This window comes from Macaca fascicularis, chromosome 20 (assembly GCF_037993035.2).
Source record: "Macaca fascicularis isolate 582-1 chromosome 20, T2T-MFA8v1.1".
Classification (NCBI taxonomy): domain Eukaryota; kingdom Metazoa; phylum Chordata; class Mammalia; order Primates; family Cercopithecidae; genus Macaca; species Macaca fascicularis.
This window is the reverse complement of record NC_088394.1, coordinates 78,838,405-78,861,957: the sequence shown is the minus strand read 5'-3', so window position 1 is coordinate 78,861,957 and position 23,553 is coordinate 78,838,405. Positions and strand designations below refer to the sequence as shown.

Below are 23,553 nucleotides of genomic sequence, written 5' to 3'. Positions count from 1 at the left end.
AAGGGGCTACAGGCCCCATGCAAGTCTACAATGAAATAGGGCAGTCATTAAACCTTAAAATTCAAAAATAACCCCCTTTGACTTCATGCCTCACATCCAGGGCATGATGATGCAAGAGGTGGGCCCCCATGATCTTGGGCAGCTCAGCCCCCATGATCTTGGGCAGCTCTGCCCCTGTGACTTTGCAGGGTACAATCCCCCTCCTCGCTGCTTTCATGTCTGGCATTGAGTGTCTGTGGCTTTTCCAGGTGCATGGTGCAAGCTGTCAGTAGAGCTACAATTTTGGGGTCTGCAGGGTGGTGACCCTCTTCTCACAGCTCCACTAGGCAGTGTCCCAGTGGGGACTCTGTGTGGGGGCTCCAACCCCATATTTCCCTTCTGCACTGCCTTAGCAGAGGTTCTTCATGAGTGTTCCGTCCCTGCAGCAAACTTCTGCCTGGACATCACGTGTTTCCATACATCCTCTGAAATCTAGGCAGAGGTTCCCAAACCTCAATTCTTGACTTTGGTGTACCTATAGGCTCAACACTACATGGAAGCTGCCAAGACTTGGGGCTTGCACCCACCAAAACCACAACCTGAGCTATACCTTGGCCTCTTTTAGCTATGGCTGTAGTGGCTGGGGCACAGGGCACTAAGTTCCCATGCTGCACAAAGCAGGGGAGCCTTAGGCCTGGCCCACAAAGCCATTTTTTCCTCCTAGGCCTCCAGGCCTCTAATGGGAGGGGGGCTACCATGAAGAACCCTGACATGCCCTGGAGACATTTTCCCCATTGTCTTGGTGATTAATATTTTGCTCCTCATTACTTATGCACATTTCTACAACAGGCTTGAATTTCTCCCCATAAAATGGGCTTTTCTTTTCTATTGCATCATCAGGCTGAAAATTTTCTGAACTTTTATGTTCTGCTTCCCTTTTAAACCTAAGTTCCAATTCCAAACCGTGTTTTTATGAATACATAAAACTGAATACTTTTAACAGCACCCAAGTCACCTCTTGAACACTTTTCTGCTTGGAGATTTCTTCTGCCAGATACCCTGAATCATCTCTCTCCAGTTCAAAGTTCCACAGATCTCTAGGGCAGGGGAAAATGCCACCAGACCCTTTGCTAAAGCCTAACAAGAGTCACCTTTGCTCTAGTTTCCAACAAGTTCCTCATCTTCATTTGAGACCACCTCAACCTGGGCTTCATTGTCCATATCACTATCAGCATTTTGGTCAAAGACATTCAACAAGTCTCTAGAAAGTTTCAAACTCCCACATCTTCCTGTCTTCTGAGCCCTCCAGGTCTCTAGGAAGTTGCAACATTTCCCACATTTTCCTGTCTTCTTATGAGCCCTCAAAACTGTTCCCACCTCTGCTTGTTACCCTGTTCCAAAGTCACTTCCACATTTTGGGGTATCCTTATAGCAGCACTCCACTCTGCCGGTACCAATTTACTGTATTAGTCCATTTTCATGCTACTAATAAAGACATACCTGAGATTGGGTGATTTATAAAGGAAAGAGGTTCAACCGACTCACAGTTCTGCAGGTCTAGGAGATCTCAGGAAATTTACAATCATGGTGGATGGGGAAACAAACACGTCCTTCTTCACATGGTGGCAGCAAGGAGAAGTGCCAAGCAAAAGGGGGGAAGCCCCTACATAAAACCATCACATCTTGCGAGAACTCACTCATAATGAAATTACCTCCCACTAGGTTTCTCCCATTACACGTGGGGATTATGGGAACTACAATTCAAGATGAGATTTGTGTGGGGACACAGCCAAATCATATCACTCTGCATCTGGGTGACTTAATGCTGATGATAAAATGACTACTAAGCTTCTGGTTAATACCCTGGCCCTCACTGTGCCTCCCAGGGCTGATGGTTGGCTGCCTTACTCATCCCAGTGTTGTCCAGCTCTGCAGCCCACAAAGGACATTGGGTCCATGCTGGAACTCTCTATTTAGCAATCTCAGAGAGAGCAGGGCCAAGGGCAACTCAAAATGGAGCTCAATTTTGGGAACTTAGGAACCAGATTGGTGTGGAAGCCTTTAGCATAAATTTGTAAAGTGTATTCCAGAGGTATATTTAGTCGTTATAAAAATTCTGTAAGAGGAAATATATAGCTTTTGTTTTCCTTTTCTTAGCAACATTTGTTGGGGGTGATTAGACTGTCTATAATAGGCAGGACAAAGCCAGACTGATGGACCAAGAGTTCCAGGCTCTCTCCTCAGAACAAGCCAGGGTCTTTTGGCAATTGGAGATGATGTCATCATCCCCTTCTGCAATGCACCAAATGCAGCCCGGACTGAGCAACAGAAATCCCAACTCCAAGTACCACCTGGCTAGCTAGCTGAGTTCCAAGCAGAATAATTTCTTCACAAATGAAACTCTTGCTTAGTCCTTTCTTTGTGCTCAGCACTGTGCTTGGTTTGGGGAATAAAAGAACCTCAACAGCCCTATTTGGGAGTTAGAACCCCTCGGTGCCAAACTCACCTACATTCTTCACCATTTGCATGTCTGCAAGCAAGTCTCAACCTCCCCCTGCCTCAGTTTCTACAGTTGTAAAATGGGTATCTGGGGTTGTCTTGAGGTGTATTTCATCTAATGCACATGGAGCACTTAGCACAGGGACAGAGTAAATGACCAACAATTATTATTTTAATCCATCATGAAGATAACTGGAAAAGTATCTAAGATGCATTTTTGCCTGGAGCTCCAGTACAGTGAAGAAAACAGACATAGGAATCTACTGTTACAGTTGAGTGAGATACATTCTCTAATAGAGGAAGGAAGAGGGAGGCATAGGACCCCAAGGAGGAAGAATCCGCCCCCACCTGGGCAAGTCAAAGTAGGCTTCAGAGGCCCAGGAAGTAGAACTGGTGTTTGTTAACTTCTTCAGAGCCCCAGCCCTTCAAAAGCCCAGGCCCCCTGGTGTACCTGCTCTGGAGTTCTGTCTAATGAAGACTCTTTGACTGTCTCCTGAGTCATCTCCTTTTTAACTCTCCATAAATCTTATCGTGAAAAATACTTTTCTTGTCTCCCTCGTCAATGCCTTTGCATTTCTCCTTTGCTTTGTTACTGGCCTTCCGACCAGGGGCTTTCATCTCTTCACAACACAGAATCCTTACTGTGCTGTTTTCTATCGTTTATGCAACCCCTGTTATTCTCTCCCTTCGTGCATTATTTAGTCCCGGAAAGTGCTGGGGGAGAGAGCTTGGAGGAGAGATGTCAGTAAAATAAGTTGTATTCAACTGCATTATGCTGTGAAAAGCCCTAAAAGGAAACCCCTGTTTTTCAGGGATGGGGGTATAGACAAGGGGAGTGGTTAAGGAGGGGAAGATTTCCTTGAAAATAATATATAAAGGCCTTTTCATGTAAATATGTGAAAACTGATTGTGGTACTTTATTCTTCAGATAGAAGAGCAAGGTCAGCAATGCATCCTGTATATTACAAGAAAAATATCAAATTTTCTGTCTTCTGAGTTGAGGAATGTAAGAAACTGTAATTATTATTATAATTATTATGCTGATAAGAATAGTATCATTATGATGATTATTTATTGGGTGCCAACTCTATACCATTCACTGTATTAAGGGCTTTACATGCATGATCTCACATAAGCCACATGGCAGTCCTATGAGTCAGGCAGTATTATTATCCCTGTCATAGGAAGGAGGACGCCGAGGATCAGAGAGGTTAAGAGCGTGCTTAGGGTCACACGGCAGCTGCAGAACTGTGACTGACACCCAGGCCTGACTACGACCATGACCCCACACTGCCTGCCACTGTCTGGGGCTCTCTCTTCCATGGAGCCCACACAGTCCTATGTCCTCACGAGGACCACTGGTTTTGTCTCCACTTACTCTCCATGCAGCCCCTTGGGAGCCTCATCTTGGGTTTCCTAATGATTTGCGCATCCTCTCCCGAAGACCAGACCATCCAACCACAGCAGCCAGGGCCCTAAGGCCACCATGCATCTCACCTCAACCACCCTACCTGATTGGAAGGAATTCTGACTCTTTATTTAAGCCTTGTTTATGCTTTATACACATCGGACTAAAAGAAATCAGAAAGATTAGTTGGGCCAAGTGATGCCAGGCCTGTGGATGTGAGGACTTCATGGGCAGCTATCAGAAATGTGGGCCTGGACAGCTGTTCTGAGACTGACCCAGTGCCCATTACGTCAAAGTCAGTCTGGGCGTAGTTTATGTGTGGTCTTCCTGTGGCTACTGTAACAAATCCCCAGGAACTTAATGGTTTAAAGCAACACAAATGTATTATTTTATAGTCCTGGAGGTCAAAAGTCTGACATAGAGACTCTTGGAGGCTCTAGGGACAAATCTGCTTCCCTTTTGTTTCACATGTTCTACATGCTGCCCACTTTCCTTGACTCCTGGTCCCTTCCTCTATCTTCAAAGACAGCAATAGAGCATCTTTTAGTCTCTCTCCAACTCTGGGTCTTCTGCCTCCTCTTTTTTCTTATAAGGAGCCTTGTGATTATACTGGGCCCACTTAGATAGTCCACGATAATCTCTCAATCTCAGAAATTTTAATCTAATTCCATCTGCAAAGTCCCTTTTGCCACCCAAGGTCACACATTTGCAGTTTCTGGGGATTAGAATGTGGATATCGTTGGGGTCATTATTCTGCCTGTCATATCTGAGATCCAGAAATTCCATTCCTAGGTATATATAAGCCAGGGAACCTCTCACACCCATTTGCAAGTGAATTGTAAAGGGTATTGCTGGAGTTATTCAGGGTGTTAGGAACCAGAGACAACATAGGCATTCTACGTGGAGATAATGGAAAAGTGAAGGATGTGGAAGATGCAAGGACACACAGTGAATGGAAGTAACAACCTAGAGGTTTACACCCTGACGTGAATGCATCTTAGAAAGAATGCTTAGGCCGGGCGTGGTGGCTCACACCTGTAATCCTAGCACTTTGTGAGGCTGAGGCAGGCGGATCACTTGAGGTCAGGAGTTCAAAACTAGCCTAGCCAAGTAGAGACTGGTAAAGACTGGTGAAACCCAGTCTCTACTAAAAATACAAAAACAAATAAAAAAGTTAGCTGGGGATGGTGGCAGGCACATGTAATCCCGGGGACTACTTGGGAGGCTGAGGCAGGAGAATCACTTGAATCCAGGAGGTGGAGGTTGCAGTGAGCTGAGATCACATTACTGCACTCCAGCCTGGGCAACAGAGGGTAACTCTGTTAAAAAAAAAAAAAATTATTAGAGAGGGAAAGCAAAAAACAGAATAAGATGTGTGAGTATGTGACACAGGATCATTTACATCAATGAAACAGCTAAGTACAAAATCGCGACATGCACTTTGCATGAATACTGTATAAGCAAAAAGACATGTTTGGACACCTTGGTGATAGCTGCCTAGGAGACTAGAAAAGGAAATGTTATGGGATAGAAGAATAAAAAGGAATAAAAATAAGTCTTGTTCAAATATCATCCCTTCCGTGAAGCCATCCTTGACCCGCTGAAGCCTCCAGGTAGAGGGGCACGGTTCAGTGGGGACAGGTCTTTAACAGGATTCTTGCACACTGTCTTGTGTCGGTATGTTTGCATTTCTAGCTTTATGTGAGCTCCTTGAAAGCAGGGACAACATCTTGTTTTCCTTTGTATCTTTCAAGAGCAGCGCAATGCCTGCCTCACAGTAGGTGCCTAATATGTGTTTGGTTAACTTGAACAGTGAACAGTGGGGAAACAAGACATCTGGAGCGGGTGTCTCACATGAGCTGACACTTAGAAAAATTTCTAAGGACACCCAAATGGGCTTTAAAGCTATGTTTGGAACAGAAAGTTGAATCATAAAGCCTGATTCTTGCAGGTGAGCAAAGGAGAAGGACGGCAAAGAGGATGGATGCAGACCTTCTGAGCATCTGTTCTGCTTCTAACTTCTCCAGACAAAATGCCAAGAAAAATGAGCATCAGAATAAAAATGCAGAATGAACATTGGTAGAAGGGAAAAGAAACCCCAAGTTGGATAAAGAGATTGTAAGACAGCATTTAATTGTTCTAAATAAATCCAATCCAAAAGAGTGGCAGAAATGCTGAGACAGAGGATAGAAAGTATCTCCAAATATTTCAAAAGGTGGCAGTAAATTCTGAGATTCTGTAATGAGACTGACATTGTTCTGGGTCAAGACTCCAGAACAGATCATTAAAGCAATGGTTTTGAACGTTTAAAAGAAAAATAAAGTGGTGATTCTTTAGACGCCTACAAGGGTTCATTAAAATCACGTTGTGCCTGAGTGACCTGGTTTCCTTTATGAACCTTAAATGGTAAAAAGGTAGAGACCTGTAGTAGATATTTTATACAGATTTCAGCTAAGAGTTTGACAAGCTCTTTCTCAGTGGTTTTAAACACAAGGCTGATTCTTACTTTGACAACCAGTTCAGTTATCATGCCCAAATGGCTTGGATTCATGGAATGGTGCCAATCTACCACACATAATATTAAAAACAGCTACCGTGTATTAAATGCTTACCACGTGACAGGCACTATCCTTGGCAATTCACATGGAGTTATGCATTTTCAGTCCCAACTACTCTAGTATGGAAGGGCTGTTACTACTGCACTTTGCATGGGAGGGAAGTGAGGTACTCACAGGTGAAATAACTTCCCCAGGTCCCATGGCTAGCAACAACTGGTTCTGGAGACTCAGCTAACACAGCGTGTTATTCTGCTAGAGAATAGATGAGATGCTGGGCTGTCTGACTTTCAAAATGGAACTCAGAAATACAAGAGCCTCTGCAGAAATGGAATGAACAAAAGGAAATATTTTCTCTTGTCTTACCTTTCAATCATTCTCTGCTTCTCACCTAAACACAGCTCTCACACCCAGACTCTCTACTGAAAGGTATGCTTGGTCTTTCCAGGCCATTTCTCTATAGCAGATCTCTGTCATAGGGTCCTTCTCAGGGACTGTTTTCCTCCATTCTATTGGTCTGTTTCCCACATGGTTTTAACCCCTGGTCCTGACCTGTGCCTAATCAGTGTCCCCAGATTTCAGTTTTGGGATTTAGCCTCACCCTACACTGCTTCACCTGGGTAGACTCTCTTCTGATAAAAATCCATCTGTGCATATCTGGCACATACGTGCCAGTTGCTGTGAAATACAAATAAGCTTATGGCAGGGCCCAGCAATAATGGGACTTCCTGGGATAGAGGGTTAGTGCCTCAAGTAGCTGAAGAGGCTCCCCACACAGCTCACCCTCCTCTGAGCAGAGTAATCACTGCAAACAGGGTTGTTGGCCATGCAGAATCCATCCCTGCAAGTCTGGGATTCAAAAGATACTTCCCTCCTCAAATAGGAGCAGGAAAAGGTAGCATTTAAGGGGCACAGGCACTTAAGGGGAAACAATCCAACTAACTTAAATGTTTGTGTTTTTTTTACATTTAATTCTTATCTAAACAGACTTATCTATTTGGTACCATACTATGACTAAAATGAAACCATTTGAATTCAAGGTTGAATTTGGGAAGAGTTTATATCAGAACTACATCCAGCTATCTTGTCATTTAATGCACACTAGTTGAATACCTGGTAGAAACAACAGGGTGAACTGGATTATGTCCAGAGTTTGGAGTCAGAGGTCTGGGTTAGATGCCTATTCTTCGATGCACTTAGTAGATGGCCTTAATATCTCCACCCTGCACTTCTTTTAAAAATACAGGTGATGATATACATGTCATAGGGTTGCTGGAAACCTTATGCTTTGCTGTCCTAGGAGCAGACCCTGCAACAAAGATTCAAGTGTGTGAGGTTTATGTGGAAGGTGATGGGAGCACTACATGAGAATAAGAAAATAGGAATGAGAGTGACAGTGAGACTAGGAAATGAGATAAGGTAGGGAAAGCGGCCAACAAAAGGGCTGTTATCAAGTCAACTGTCAATGTGGATAACTAAAACTGAATCCTGCTGGTGAATTATGGAAGCCAGTTTAAAACATAAGCCTTAGAGTTATCACATTCAAAGGGTGAGAGAGTTGGGGTATTTATACACCTGCTCCTGTTGGTCTTTGGTTGAGGCCTGGCTGTTCTCACAATGTGTTTGTTCTCCTACAAGTAAATTAGGCCAGTATGCCCTAGAATGGTAAAAAGAAGGGATATAGGCGGAGCATCTACAGTGTCTCCTAGGGATTTTGTAAGCTGGTCTATGTGAAAGCCTTTGAAAAATTTATTTATACATTCAACAAATATTTTAAACATGCCTACACTCTGAGTAAGTACTGAGGCACTGGGCATTGGAAGGTAAACAAATGCTCTTGCAATAATTTTACTAAAATTTCAAAGGTAAAGTAAGTCATTATAGTCATTATAGTTAATACTAAAGAATGCTCTAATAGGGAAATAATAGAGGGGACTTTGGTAAATACAGCACTGGAACTTAATCTATTATACAGATCAAGGAGCTCTACCTTACACTCAAACAAGAAAGGCTTAAGCTGAGTCCTTAAGAATATGCACCATTCACAATAGCAAAGACTTGAAACCAACCAAAATGCCCATCAGTGATAGACTGGATAAAGAAAATGTGGCACACATTACCATGGAATACTATGCAGCCATAAAAAAGGATGAGTTCATGTCTTTTGCAGGATCATGGATGAAGCTGGAAACCATCATTCTCAGTAAACTAACACAAGAACAGAAAACCAAATACCACATGTTCTCACTCCTTAGTGGGGGTTGAACAGTGAGAACACATGGACACAGGAAGGGGAACATCACATACCGGGGTCTGTCAGTGGGTGGAGGTCTAGGGGAGGGATAGCGTTAGGAGAAATACCTAATGTAGATGACGGATTGATGGATGCAGCAAACCACCATAACACATGTGTACCTATGTAACAAACCCGCATGTTCTGCATATGCACCCCAGAACTTAAAGTATAATTAAAAAAGAGAAATACTAACTGGAGTATTAAGAGAGGTGTAGAAATGGACTTTCTGACAAAATAGTGCCATATTAGGAAGAAGTTTCCAGGAGAGAAGAGTTTACCAGTCATCTTGTTTCTGGCTGTGGCAGTCCATTCCCTCACCTGGAAGGCTCTTAAAGAACGAAAGAAAAATTTAAAAATATTTTGTGCAGGGACTAGCCTGATGCTCCTCAACCAGGGGTAATTTTTTTTTTTTTTTTTTTTTTGAGACGGAGTCTTGCTCTGCAGTCCAGCCTGGAGGTGCAGTGGCACGATCTCGGCTCACTGCAAGCTCTGCCTCCCAGGTTCACACCATTCTTCTGCCTCAGTCTCCCGAATGGCTGGGAATACAGGCATCTGCCACCATGCCTGGCTAACTTTTTGTATTTTTTTAGTAGAGACAGGGTTTCACCATGTTAGCCAGGATGGTCTTGATCTCCTGACCTCATGATCTGCCCACCTCGGCCTCCCAAAGTGCTAGGATTACAGGTGTGAGCCACTGCACCCGGCCAAGACATTTTGATTGTCATGACTGGAGTGGTACTAGTGGCATCCAGTGGGTAGAGGCCAGGGATGCTGCTAACATTCTATAAGGTACCCCCTCAGAACAAAAGACTACCTCATTCAAATTGTCAGTATTGCCCAGGTTGAGAAACTATGGGCTAGCCCCATTATCTTTACACTCTTCCAGAGAGAAGCTAGGAAGCTGCTTAAAAAAAGAAAGAATATGCAGAAAATAGCCAGAGAAAATGACGGATTTCCTAAGGCAGGTATTCAGGTAATAAGAAGACCTTGAGGTGGGAGAGATCAGGGGTCAGCAAATGATAGCCCTAGGGTAAAATTCAGCCCTACGTCTATTTATATGAATAAAGTTCTGTTGAAACACAGCCACATTCATTCTTTTATGTATTGTGTATAGGGCCATTAGATATACAGTAACAGAGTTTACTAGTTATAAGAGAAACTGTATCATCTACAAAGCCTACCTGGCCCTTTGCAGGAAAGTTTGCTGGCCTTTGGTTTACACAATGACCTAGATATAGATTCTAACACATTTTAAATAATCAAAAATGTTTATTATTTATTTTTTGTTTGAGACAGAGTCTTATTCTGTTGCCCAGGCTGGAGTGCAGTGGTGCGATCTTGGCTTACTGCAACTTCTGCCTCCAGGGTTCAAGTGATTCTTCTGTCTCAGCCTCCTGAGTAGCTGGGATTACCATGCCCAGCTAATTTTTGTATATTTTGTAGAGATTGGATTTTGCCATGTTGTCCAGGCTTGTCTTGAACTCTTGAGCTCAAGCAATCCTCCCCTCTCAGCCTCCCATAGTGCTGGGATTACAGGTGTGAACTGTAATCCTTATTATTACTTAACGTAGATATATGTAAGAACCTATTTGTGAAAGGCTCACGGCCTAGTGAAGGGAGCAGAGTGTCAAAAATAGTTATAACACCATATGACTGATGCTATAACAAAAGCCTATACTGGGGCTTCTAGAGCTGCCAAGAAGAGAATAATTCATGCTGCCTGCGTGGGGCAGGGAGGATGGCTTCACAGAAGGAGAGATGGGTCTGGAGTCTAAATCCATGTTTTCAGGATAATGGAGGGAATTACACTGGAGTGTGTTAAAAAGAAGAGAGAAATCAAAACGCATGAAGGGTTCAGGAAAGATTTCAGTTTACCTCCTTGTGCCTCCGAGCCACTGGCAGGGCCATGAATACGGCTTCTCAGGAGAATTGTCACTTAACCCCCTTCATCCCTACTACCAACTTTTAAAAAAATTCTTATTTCAAGAGTTAGTCAGCAAGAACAGACAGTAACTGGACCACTGGGTCTGAGGCCTTCTTGGAAAATTACACATTTTCTAGATAAAGGATGCAGTACATGAAGGTGGAGGGTGGCAGATTTTAAGTGAAGCAATAAAAGTTGATGTGCTAGGATACTTGAGTATAAAAACTGCACGTTAGGCCTCCCACTGGACAAATTGTAGACAATTGGAGCACAAGAATAAATAAGGGTAGCAACAGATTGTTACCCTACAGAATAAAAAAAGAATCCATAAAACCATAGTATAAAACTTTTAAAATTGGAAATAAATTAATAAGTTGGGGGGAGCTTTTCCTTAAAATAGAATGCCAACAAATAAATGTAGAAGGACCCATGCCATTAGAGAATCACCATTTGGTAACCATAATGGTAAAATTTTTTTTGTTGGGGTGGGGGGCAAAAATTATCAATGAAGCCTAGAATCAGTGGCTGAAAATACAAAAAGAAACAAAGTATTTGTGTAGTCTGGAAATACCTCCTTCCAAGACACTTGTTGGTTATAAAGGAGGAAAAATTAAATTCATATAGGAGAAACCTGGCAGACACCACCTTAAGTAAGTGATCCAAGTTAATGTCATCAGTAACAACACAAAAGCCTGCTACATGCTGCCTGATATGAAGCACTGAGAAGGACACAATACTGCCATGATGTTGCCACAAATGCAACAACTGCTGGGACCAACCGTGAGGGCAGGCTGGGGGGGTCTCTGTTCTCTGACGTGGCTTTCCAATGGCCTTGCCATCACTCCCGTAGGAGTGTGAGTTCAAGGACTTCAGAATTGTAAGGCAGGAAAATGCCGTTCCTGTTGGCTTCCCATGCCAAAGGGAAATGGGTACTTCATGTATTTCACTAACACATACCGAGTAATCATCTAGCTTTACGGACTGCTTCTGTGCACTGGGAATTGTACTAGGTGTTGAGGATTCAGGGTGCAAATATGAAGCAGGTATGAACTCAGTCCTATGGAGCATACACCCTCATGGGGATGTCAGGTTTAAATAAATCATTACAGAATTTGTTATACAATTAAAGTTGTGATTAGAGCTACAAAGGGAGGGCAGACTATGAGAAAATGTTAGAGGAAATAGACTCACCTAAAATGTGGAGGTAGAGGGGAGTTTGTGAGGATGTGATGGGGTAAAGCCATGTGGGGGAGGGTGGCAGAGATTATTTAGGTGTTGAGAAAGGAAGTTCCTTGCTTGTACTTTCTTTCCAGCGGTGTCTTTAACCTGGATCGAATCTTGGGAGACACTGAACAAAATAACCAACCTATAATCTTAAACTATGTCATGGTCATGAAAGACAGAACAGAGCTGAAGAACTTTTCCAGATTAAAGGAATCTAAAGAGAAATGAGATCTGAGGCAATATTAAATCCTGGATTAGATCCTGGACAAAAATTTTTTTTTGCAATTAAAAAAATTAGTGTGGTAATTGGATAAATCCAAATAAAGCGTGTTGATTAGATAATTTTTAATAGTATTAATTTTCTGATTTGATCGTTGTTCTGTGATTCTATGAAAGAGAAAAAATATCCTTGTTTTCGGGAAATAACACACTGAAGATGAGGGGAAAAGGGGCATCGAGTCTGCAATTTTCTCTTAAATAGTTGGGGGAGGGAGGAATAATTAAGTAAACGTGATAATATGTTAACATTTGAAAATTTGTACTAAAAGTATAAAGGAATTACCTGCATTATTTTTGCAACTTTCCTGTAAGTCTGAATTCATTTCAAAATAAAAGGTTAAAAATAAAAACCCTGTATATTATAGAAGACAGATTTACAGAACAAAGGCTCTAGAATCAGACCAATCTGGATTGGAATGTTTGAGCCCAGATTGACTGGCAGTTGTGACCTTAAATATGTTATCTAGCCTCTCTGAGCCTCAGTTTTCTCATTAATAAAATAGGAAAAATAGTATCTACTTCTCAGGTTTAGGTAAAGACAATGCAGTTACTATGAGTAAAATTTTACACAGTGCTGCACAATGCCTGAGACTGCCTGCCAAGGTACCTCTGAGGCTCGCCAAGATGCTTGGTAGACTTGTTGACTGATTGGTTGATAGGGATGTTTTCATGCCCTGAATAACTCAGGCTTTACACGTGCACTTTTCTCCACTGGGCAGCTACGCTACCAGATTCCAACTTTGTCTTTAAAATACTCCTCCATATGGGTGTGATGTATGCAAGGAAGACAATGTAAACCAGGGGGCTAATACTCTAAAATAGGTTTTAAAATAAAATAAAGTTTACTGGCCGGGAACAGTGACTCATGCCTGTAATCCCAGCACTTTGGGAGACCGAGGCGAGCAGATCACTTGAGGTCAGTAGTTCGAGACCAGCCTGACCAACAGGGTGAAACCCCGTTACTACTAAAAATTAAAAAAATAATATGGGGCATGGCAGGAGAATCCCTTGAACCTGGAGGCAGAGGTTGCAGTGAGCCAAGATCACACCACTGTACTCCAACCTCGGTGGCAGACTGAGACTCCATCTCAAAAAAAAAAATAAATAAATGAATAAATAAATAAACTTATCAGTATTCAATTACAAATGCTAAGTATGTTTGCAATGGAATATTTGAAAAATAAAATTAGAAGAAATGTACATTGATAGTTTCATCCAAAGATTAAGTCACACACACACAAAAATACTCCATAGAAAACTTAAATGAGAATAAAACCAAACTAAAAACTTAGCATCTTTGTCTTTTCCAAAGTGGCTACTTGCTCAGCTGTAGCTCAGAAGAGCATTCTCTTTGCTAGCTCAGTTCCCAGGCTTTGGAGAGATCATGTGGGGAGGGAAGAAACAAAGTATTAGTAAAAAGATGAGGAGTACTTTCTGGTGGGAAAAAGAGACAGGTGAGGGGTTTGGGCTGGAAGCAGAAGTGGAATGGGAGAAAATGCAGAGGGAATGTGAGAAAACACTATTCCAGGTTACAGAGTGGATCAGTTTTAACATTTTTGAAGAAAGGGGAGCTACTTTTTATTTACTTTGAAGTCTCAGACTGCTTTCTTTGACAGCACACAGTGACTGCTAAACTTACGTCACCTGGTGCTTCCACCATCCTTCTTCGCTCCCAGTGTGGGGTGATATTCTTGAAAGATAATCAAGAAGGACTTTTCACCCCTGCCAGCCATTCCCCTATATTTTCCACTAAGGCACTAAAAGTTAGTGCCACCATGTCCTAACCAGGATAGAAACAAGGAAGAACAAAACCCAGGATCAGTCATTTTGACAGGAATGGATTCAGTAAAATCTGGGTGGGAAATGATATTTTTCCTGTTGGATATACTTTATAACTGTAGGTTATATTTTACTTTTTAAAACGCACAACTTCTAAATTACGCTGGCTACACCTGACCTCTATTAACCCCTGGAAGCTTTACATATATTTTCTCAGTCCCTTTATGAAGAAGTGTTATAAGTTGGTGTCTGTCTTTTATTTCAAATAAGGAGAATGATGTTGATAAAGCTCACCCACTTAAATCCACATGGTGGATGGAAAAAAGCCACGGCCTTTATTAATAAAGAAAGCCTGTGTGGCCCTTATCCAATGTGGACAATTACCTCCTCTCTCTTTCTCTTTACTTCTCCCTGGAGGTTTAATGGGATAAGCCACTGTCTGCTTTCTAAGAGGGCCACCTGCTGTCACAGAATCCCCAATCATTATCACCGAAGTACATTGATGGTGTTTTGAGATGCCGTATACTTGATATTTTCCTTTTCAGTCTAGTAAGCCCTTTGGGATCTTTCAAGATAAAACCATTTCATAAATGTAGCTGTATTACAGAGTAAAATGCTTTATAGGGGACTTCAAGGAAATTACATTAGCCTATGCCTCTCTTTTATGGAGCTCCACCATTTAGATGGCTTTATTAATACAGAGCAGGCCTGCTATGGATTTATGAGATCTCAGTGATCTTCACTCCTTTTTCTCTTTGGCCCGTGTTCCTGTTCCAATGTTTGAGGGTCATATTGTACAAATCCAGAGTCATGGCATTGAGCACACAAAGCGACTCGGGGGGTCTCAAAAGCCCGCAGCTCCACCGGGCACTGGTGTTCCCTGTGTGAACAGCGGCGTGTGGGACTTCCACAAAGGAGCCGCTGATGTTGCATTGCTGAGTCCAACTGTGAGAGCAGGCTGGGGGTCTCTGTTCTCCGACCTGGCTTTCCAGTGCCCTTGCCATTGCTCCCGTAGGAGCATGAGGACAGGGCTTCAGAAGTCAGGCAGGAAAATGCTGTTCCTCTGGGCTTCCCACCTCAAGGGGAAATGGGTACCTCATGCATGTCACTAACACATACAGAGTAATCATCTAGCTTTACGGACTGCTTACTGTGCACTGGGAATCGTACCAGGTGTTCAGGATTTAGGGGGCAAATACAAAGCAGATATGAACTCTGTCCCCATGGAGCATGCTTCCTATTGGGGAAGTCAGGTTTAAATAAATCATTATAAAATTCGTTATATAATTACAGTTATATAAGAGGAAGACAGACTATGAGAAAATGTAAGAGGAAACAGACTCACCTAAAACGTGAAGTTAGAGGGGAGTGTGTGAGGATGTGATGGGGTGAAACCATAGGACACAGGGGACAGGGATCATGTAAGAGGTATTGAGAAAGGATATTCCTTGCTGGTACTTTCTTTCCAGTTATTTCTTTTATTTTCTTTTTTGTTTTCTTTTTCTTTTTTTTATTTTTTTGAGATGGAGTTTCACTCTTGTCACCCAGGCTGGAGTGCAAATGTGCGTTCTTGGCTCACCACAACCTCTGCCTCTCAGGTTCAAGCGACTCTCCTGTCTCAGCCTCCCGAGTAGCTGGGATTACAGGTGCCTGCCACCACATCTGGCAATTTTTTTTTGTATTTTTAGTAGAGATGGGGTTTCACCATGTTGGCCAGGCTGGTCTCGAACTCCTGACCTCAAGTGATCCACCCGCCTCAGCCTCCCAAAGTGCTGGGATTACAGGTGTGAGCTACCATACCCAGCCTATTTCTTTAACATTATACATGTTGGCTACAGGGATAAAGATCAGAAAGTTTTAGGTGTTACTAGAAAAATACACAAATTATCATTTGTTAATTACAAGTAACTTTTACAAAAGAAAGAAAAATAATTACACATTTTCCTAAATTATTATTTTGCTTATATATCATTTCCCTAATCTAATTTTTTAAAAGATATGTGTCTTGGGTTTTAGTCATTAGTGACCATTAGTAAATGAAATTATTAAAAGTTTAAGTTTGTTTCTATTTCACATGTCTTGCATTTCACAGCGAATCAAGCTCAGTACTGTTACAAGATACTGACACCTTGAGATCTGAAAAACCAAAAAATATAATGAAACAACCAGTTTTCAGAAATAAAATGTGGACAGAAGAATCATCACTGGGTGTGTTGCTCAGGCTTCACGACTTCCTTGCCCTGGCCAGGGTTCAGAGTTTCACCTGCATCTTTGTCAGATTCTCTTCTAGATCTTCCTAACCCCAACTCCTGTCCGTCTTTGGCCTTATGAGTTGCATGCATCCTATCCCTTCTCATGGACCCAATCTCTCCTAATTTGCTTTGGTGAATTTTGCAACCAAAGGCACAGGCATCTGTATCAGTTACCTATTGCTGCCGTACCAAATTACTACAAACCTTGTGGCAAAAAAACAATAGTGATTTATTCTCTCATACCTCTGGAGGCCAGAAGACCTAAATCAAGGTGTCAGCAGGACCAGGCTTTTTTGGAAGTCTCTAGAAAAGGATCCTTCGTTGCTTCATCCATCTCCTGGTGGATCTGGGAATCCTTGGCTTGGTGCCATATTGCTGTAATTTCTGCCTCTATGGTCATATCACCCTCTCCCCTGTGTATCTGTTTTCCTCCATGACTCTTACAAGGCCACTTGAAATTCAATTCAGGATACACTCAGATAATCCAGGATTATTTGATCTCAAGATCCTCAACTTAATTACCTCCGCAAAGACTGTTTCCAAATAAGCTCACATTCACTGGTCCCTGGGATTTGACATGGGTGTCTTCCAGCGGGCCACATGTCATAGCATCCATGTTATTTTACCATGGATTTACACCCAGGAAAGGGGTGTTTCCCAGGGCTTCCATTAAACCAGGGTTTCTCTACCTTGGCACTATTGATGGTTGGGGCCAGATAATTCTTTGTGGTGGAGGCTGTCTAGTGCATTGCAGGAGGCTGAAAAGCATCACTGACCTCTACCCACTAGATGCCAATGGCAGCCCCCCCATCCCAGCTGTGACAACCAAAAGCCTCTAGACTTTGACTTTTATCCTCTGCAGAGGCAAAATCACCCCCAGTTGAGAACCAAAGACAGGATCAATTAGCACAGTACCATAGACCAGTTTGTTCTCATTCCTGGCTGTATGTTGGAATAGCATGGGTAACTTTGAAAAATACTGAGAACAGAGTCCATCCTAGAGGATCTAAGTTAGTTAGTCTGGGGTAAGGCCCAAGTATCGGTAGTGTGTGTTTTGTTTTGTTTTGTTTTTTTAAGTCCCCTGCTTATTCTTATGGACAAAAGACTGTGAATTGCTGATAAAGACAGTAGGGGCTTCATGACAGTTTGTTCAGTTGCAGCAAGCTCATTTCAACTCTTTTGCAAATCATTGGGGCCTTCATTTTATTATGTATTGAGAAGATTTACCCAGTGGAAAGAAGCCTAAAGAAAAGAAGAGGCCGGGCGCGGTGGCTCAAGCCTGTAATCCCAGCACTTTGGGAGGCCGAGACGGGCGGATCACGAGGTCAGGAGATCGAGACCATCCTGGCTAACACAATGAAACCCCGTCTCCACTAAAAATACAAAAAATTAGCCGGGCGTGGTGGCGGCGCCTGTAGTCCCAGCTACTCGGGAGGCTGAGGCAGGAGAATGGCGGGAACCCGGGAGGCGGAGCTTGCAGTGAGCCGAGATCGCGCCACTGCACTCCAGCCTGGGCGACAGAGCGAGACTCCGCCTCAAAAAAAAAAAAAAAAAAAAAGAAAAGAAGAACATGTTACTTCCTTTCTCTTCTCCGCTTCCTCAGAACCATACGTTAGTGGCGTTCCCTTTTCCAAGGATGGCCTCTGAGGTGGGCACCTGGGAAAAAGAAGGGCAGCTGTAAGCCAAAGGCCTGGGTGTTAGGCCTGGCTACCCCGTCTCCTCATTGACTTCTGGTGGGAAGTCCCATTTCATCTCTGGGCCTTGGTGTCCTTGTGGGGAAGGTGGAATGTGAGCTGGGATGAAGCCTGAGTTGGACTCAGCAGCTCTGTGCTGGCGACAGCTCAGGGGATGTGGGGAGGCAGTGGCAGTTGCAGAGTCATGTGGCTAGTGATAGATCCATAGAAATGGAGCATCTGCTTTGGCCTCAACTGTAGCTCACGGGATTCATTGCCAAGGCAGAATCCAATGTGGAACGTTCCAGCAATGAAAAAACTATCCATATTTTGTATTACCCTTTTAAACCCTCCAAATCACAATATAAAACAGAAATATGTGTACTAAAAACGATTTGTATGGAATTCTTCCTAGAATTAAAAATCACAATAGACTTGTTTATGTTAATAATGATTATTTTTTTAAAAGATTAAAGAAACATTACGACTTTGCTATGGACAAATGAAAGACAAAACCTTCTCTATGATGTGCTTATACAAAGAACTTCCCCAAAACATATCAGAAATGAGCCTCTGTGAGACTTGGGTGCGCATTGCTCTTTGTTTCTGCTTTGCACATTCTTGTGATTACTGTACCTGCTATATTGAAATGGAAACTCAAGGTGCCATTTTGTGAAACCCAGAAAGTGAAAAAAAAATTGTTCTTGAGATTGAGTGGATAGCTTTTGCCTGTGATTATGCCATGCTTTGCACTGGGCATATTTATAGACACTGTCCTTTTTCACTTTCTCTCCAGCTTCCCACATCTCCCCTTGGCTCCAGACTCTTATTTCTAAACACCCACCCAAGGTTTCCACTGTAGAATTTAACAGGCACTCATCTCTTTCTCATGTCATCTCCCATACCTGTCCTCCCATTATCAAGACAAATAGGTATACCACGAACCACCATCCTCAAACCCAAACCATAGAAATCCTCCTTGAATCCTTTCTCCCAATTTCCACAAACAATTCAGCAGCAACCGTCAATTATATCATCAATATATGTCCCTTATCCTACTGCTTCTCATCATCTCATCTCAACCATACCCACCCATGCTATGACTCTCTCTCTCATCTCTCACCTGAACCATGGCAGAGGCTCCCTTCTGATCTCCCTGCTCCTGAATTTGCCCTCCCTACTGGCATTCTTGATCCATCATCCAGAGAATGTTTTTGAAACATAAATAGGATTGCATCACCTTACTGCTCAAAACTCTTCAATAGAATCTAAAATGGTATAGCCACTCTGGAAAACAGTTTAGCAATGTTTTTTTTTCTTAAGTCAAACAAAACATGCAGTTATATAACCCAGACATTGCACTTTTGGGCGAATTCATCTCAGAGAAAGAAAACTTCCATTAAAAGAAAAATCAGTACACAATTGTGCATAGCTGCCTTACTCATAAATGCTAAAACTGGAAGCGAACCAGATGTCTTTCAGCAACTAGATAGTTAAAAACAACAACAACAACCGTGTGGTACATCCATGCCATGCAATACTACTCAGAGATATAAAAGAACTTACAAACTTACATAGCAAATAGAACCTTTGCAGGTGGAATGTGGATTAATCAGCTGACCTTAACATAAGAAGAGGCGCCTAACTTGCCCAGGTGAACACAATGCAATCACAAGGGTCCTGAAAAGTAGAAACACAGGTGGAAAAGAGTGCAAAGGAGATGTAACGACTCAGAAAATGGCTGGAGAGATGCAACTTTTATGGCTTTGGAGATGAAGGAAGGGGCTGTGAGCCTCTAGAAACTGGGAGAGGGAAGAAAGTAGATTCTCCCTTGGGCCTCAGAAAGGAACCAAAGCCATCCAGACATACATGGGTTGCTTTAAGCCACAAAGTTTGTTGTAAATTGTTACAGAAGAAACAGAAAACTAATACAGGAGGCAAAACATCATTTCCCAGTGCCCCCCCCCTCAAAAATCACCATGCAAGTTTGAGTGAAATGAATGTCCGTTAATTATATTGCCATCACCAATGCTTTCCTGTGTCTGTCATCTTTTTAAACAAAACATGACTTTGAAATGTAGAAAATATTTGCAAGGTAAACATGAATTGTAAAGTAGAGGCTTTCCAAATAACAGGGGAAATTTTCTTGTTGTGTATGTGCCATAACTGTGAAAGATAATTATTTATATCCAAAAGGGGGAATGTCAGGTATTGGTTACAGCTGTCAGATCATGAACACTGCTGGGGAAGCCTTGTTCCTCGCCAAAATACTGTCTGATGGAGACTTCAGCAACACTGCAGAACATTGTACATTTGATCTTCAGTCTTCTCTTTTTGCACCAGGAAAACCTTGGGGGTAGATTTCATTGGTTCATAACCACTTTAACATCTTCCCAGGCGGAAGGTTCCATTCATACCTCAGGCTGAGTACACCTAAGATGTGCTCGTTCACCCAGGTGAATGCACTTGAAGGCCTTCAGGCAGGGCATGCATTGCATTGTTGGCCCCAAGTTAACCATCTCTCCTTCCTGCTTTTCACCTGACTGCTACTGGTCCCTGAAGACAATGGAGCCTGTGACCTGTGGCTGGTGACTCCTGGGTGAAGTGACTCCTAAATGGATGTTTTGAACTTAGACTTCTCTACAGAGCTTCAGACCTGGCTATCTGATGCCTGTTTAATATCTCCATGTATGAATCCCTTGACCACTCAACTTGACCACACCTAACATTGTACTCATTGTCTTCCTCTCAAGCCCTCTCCTCCCCTACTGCGTTTTCCATCTTGGTGAACCATTCTATCAAATCATCAAATTGTTGAGGATAATTTGCTACATTTCTATCCAGTCCATCTCCCTGACACTGGATCATCACTAGGCCCTTTCCATTATGCCTTCTAAATTTTTCTTCACTGCAGCCTCTCCTTTCTATCCCTACTGCCTCTGCTGAAATTCATGCTTAAATGGGGGAATTTAAGTCAGCTCATATTTATCAAGCATGAACGATATATCAGATACTCTTTTAAGTACTTTTATGTGAAGCATCTCAGCTATTCCTCCCAGGAAAATTGTTAAGTAGGTATTCAAGTTATTGTCATTTTTAGAAGCAGAGGTTGGTGCTAAGAGAGGTCAAGAATCTTTTCCAAGATCTGACAGCCAGAAATGGGTAGAATTGGGATTTTAGGTTAGGTATGGCACACAGCAGATTCTGAGTACTTAGTTACTAATCTGTGAGTTTACTAAGAGAAAGACAGAGCTGTGGTCCCTCATCCACCTCTGCCACCTCTCAGACAAGTGTGAATATCTTAGGCCAGATAGATTAAGAACAAAGTGAAGAGGAGTTTTCCACTGGACTCCTTTTGTCTTGCCTTATGAAGAAATAAACATTGACAAAATTATGAGTGCACATTTTCCAGCTATCGTGTCTCCAAAAGAAGCAATAACTAGTCATACTGGAAACAGTTTAAGAAATATTAATTGTAGTAACTAATACTAGAGATCGTTTATTAAATGCTCATCAATGGCCAGGCATTTCCTAGGCAATTTCTAGATACTATCCCACTTAATGCATATAACATCCTTGTGGGAAAATAAAGCTCAGGAAACTTAGGGAATTTGTAAATATCACATTAATAAGTGATTACACATACAAACCTTTCTGAGTCCAAGCTGCTGTTCTTAATCACCAAAGTATACTGCCCTGCACATTTGTTCAGCACAGAGGGTGGATTCAGAAGATAGCAGGCGGGGCATGTACATGTTATGGGTACTCGGGAGGCCCATGACTTCTCTAAATTTTATTTGTAAAGAGGGCATGCTATTGCCAACATACTAGTGGCCTTTATCTATCTTGAATTTCCAATATCTGACATTGTTGACTTGAAAATTTGTTTAGTTAGCAAAAAGTGGTGTGATTCCAGTGACCCCAACCCTGCCAGGATTGCCATGTCTGGAAGGAAAATGTACTTATTTCTTCGGATTAGTTTTACGTAAAATAATTACCAGAAACTTCTGTTTGTCCCCCAAAGAAAGACCAATATCTCCCGATTTTCCTTGCAGCTAGATTTCATCATATGGTCAACAGTTGGCCAAGAAGATATGAGGAGAGGTGGTAGATGCAACTTTCCACTTGTGTATTTCAAGAGAAGGAATATGGTTCCCCTTTCCCCTTCCCCACTGACTGGGATAAGATGTGGATGTGGTGGTGAGTTGCCTGGGGCCATGAGGACACAGGCTATATTCCACAAATGCCACAAAATACGAGGGAAGCCAGGTTTTAAAGATTCAGCTTCCTATACATCTCTCAGACAGATTTATGTCTCTCCATCCCTGCCTCCACTTCGTCTCTAAGTGACACAGTGGGGCCACCATGTCAATCTAGAACTGCTCCTGCCTGAATCATCACTTGAGAGAGTAATATGCATCTATCTTATTGAAGCCACTGACATTTGAATCTTTACTATGGCATCCAAACCCATATCTTAACTAATAGAAATCCACTGAGACACAAGCTATTGAAAAAGTACTTTTTAAAGCTCATTCTATGCAAACTTTCCAGTGTGAAAGAACCTGCCACATTCTAGGGTTAGAAAGAGATTTGACTTGGCTCTGCTCAACATAAACATCTGGTAAGGGATTGGGTAAAAATGAAATCAGAGAAGTCATCAGGGGCTGGGTCATGAAGGACAGGCTCTGCTGTGTTAAAGAAAATGGACTTAAACCTGGGGGTGATGACGATCCAAGAGGAGTTCCAAAGGGTGTGGAAGGATACACCTGAGCTTCAAAATAATCCTTCAGCTGCCATTTGGAGCAAGGCTCTGATGTGTTAAAGAAAATGGACTTAAACCTGGGGATATGGATGATCCATGAGGCGTTCCAAAGGGTGTGACAGGATACACCTGAGCTTGAAAATAATCCTTCATCTGCCATTTGGAACAAGGCTCTGATGTGTTAAAGAAAATGGACTTAAACCTGGGGATAAGGATGATACATCAGGAGTTCCAAAGGGTGGGGAAGGATACATCTGAGCTTGAAAATAATCCTTCAGCTGCCATTTGGAGCAGAAATTAGAGAGTAAAGACTAGAATTAGGAAGAAAAGGTTGCAAGCAAGAGATAATGGTGGTTTAGATCTAGGATGAATGAGGACAGAGAGAAGCAAATCTGTCAAGAGAGAAGTAGAAGGTTAAATGATGAAGACCTGCCTGACTGGTGGATAGGTGAGAGAAGCCTGCAGAAATACCAAAAATCATGCCCATGTTTGTGGTTTTGGCAACAGCACGGTGAGTAGCACCCTTGATTTGCTAAAATAAAAAGCATACAGTGGAAAAAATGTTTGGGGGTGGGTTGAGGGTGGAGGTTCATGGGGAGATAGAGTTTAACTTTGCACTTGTGTAGTTTGATGAGCTATGGGACATCCAAGAGGCAGTGTCTAGTACACAGAGTTAAAAAAAAGAATAAATCCAAGACTGAATGTCAGTGATGACACAGACTTTTGCATATTTCATAGTAGTATTTGATTATGCTAGGTGGAGGACACACCTAAGGCATTCTTTGTCTCTATATTTACACTGCAAGCCCCTCCCGGAGAAGATGTTTTCCACTTCTTCCTTGTGTGGCATTTGTGAGCAGAGCTTGCCTTAGATTCAGGGTGAATGATAGGAATGCAGTAGCTGCTTGTGATGGAGAGAA

General features: G+C 42.4%; 1 protein-coding gene and 1 long non-coding RNA gene across 3 annotated transcripts in view; one reads left to right on the top strand and one right to left on the bottom strand.

Moving 5' to 3' along the window:
- CDH13 (cadherin 13) overlaps positions 1-23,553 on the bottom strand; it is a 1,164,779-nt gene that overhangs the window by 812,698 nt on the left and 328,528 nt on the right. The gene's annotated exons all lie outside the window — the stretch shown is intronic.
- LOC135968997 (uncharacterized) overlaps positions 1-23,553 on the top strand; it is a 36,485-nt gene that overhangs the window by 10,411 nt on the left and 2,521 nt on the right. The gene's annotated exons all lie outside the window — the stretch shown is intronic.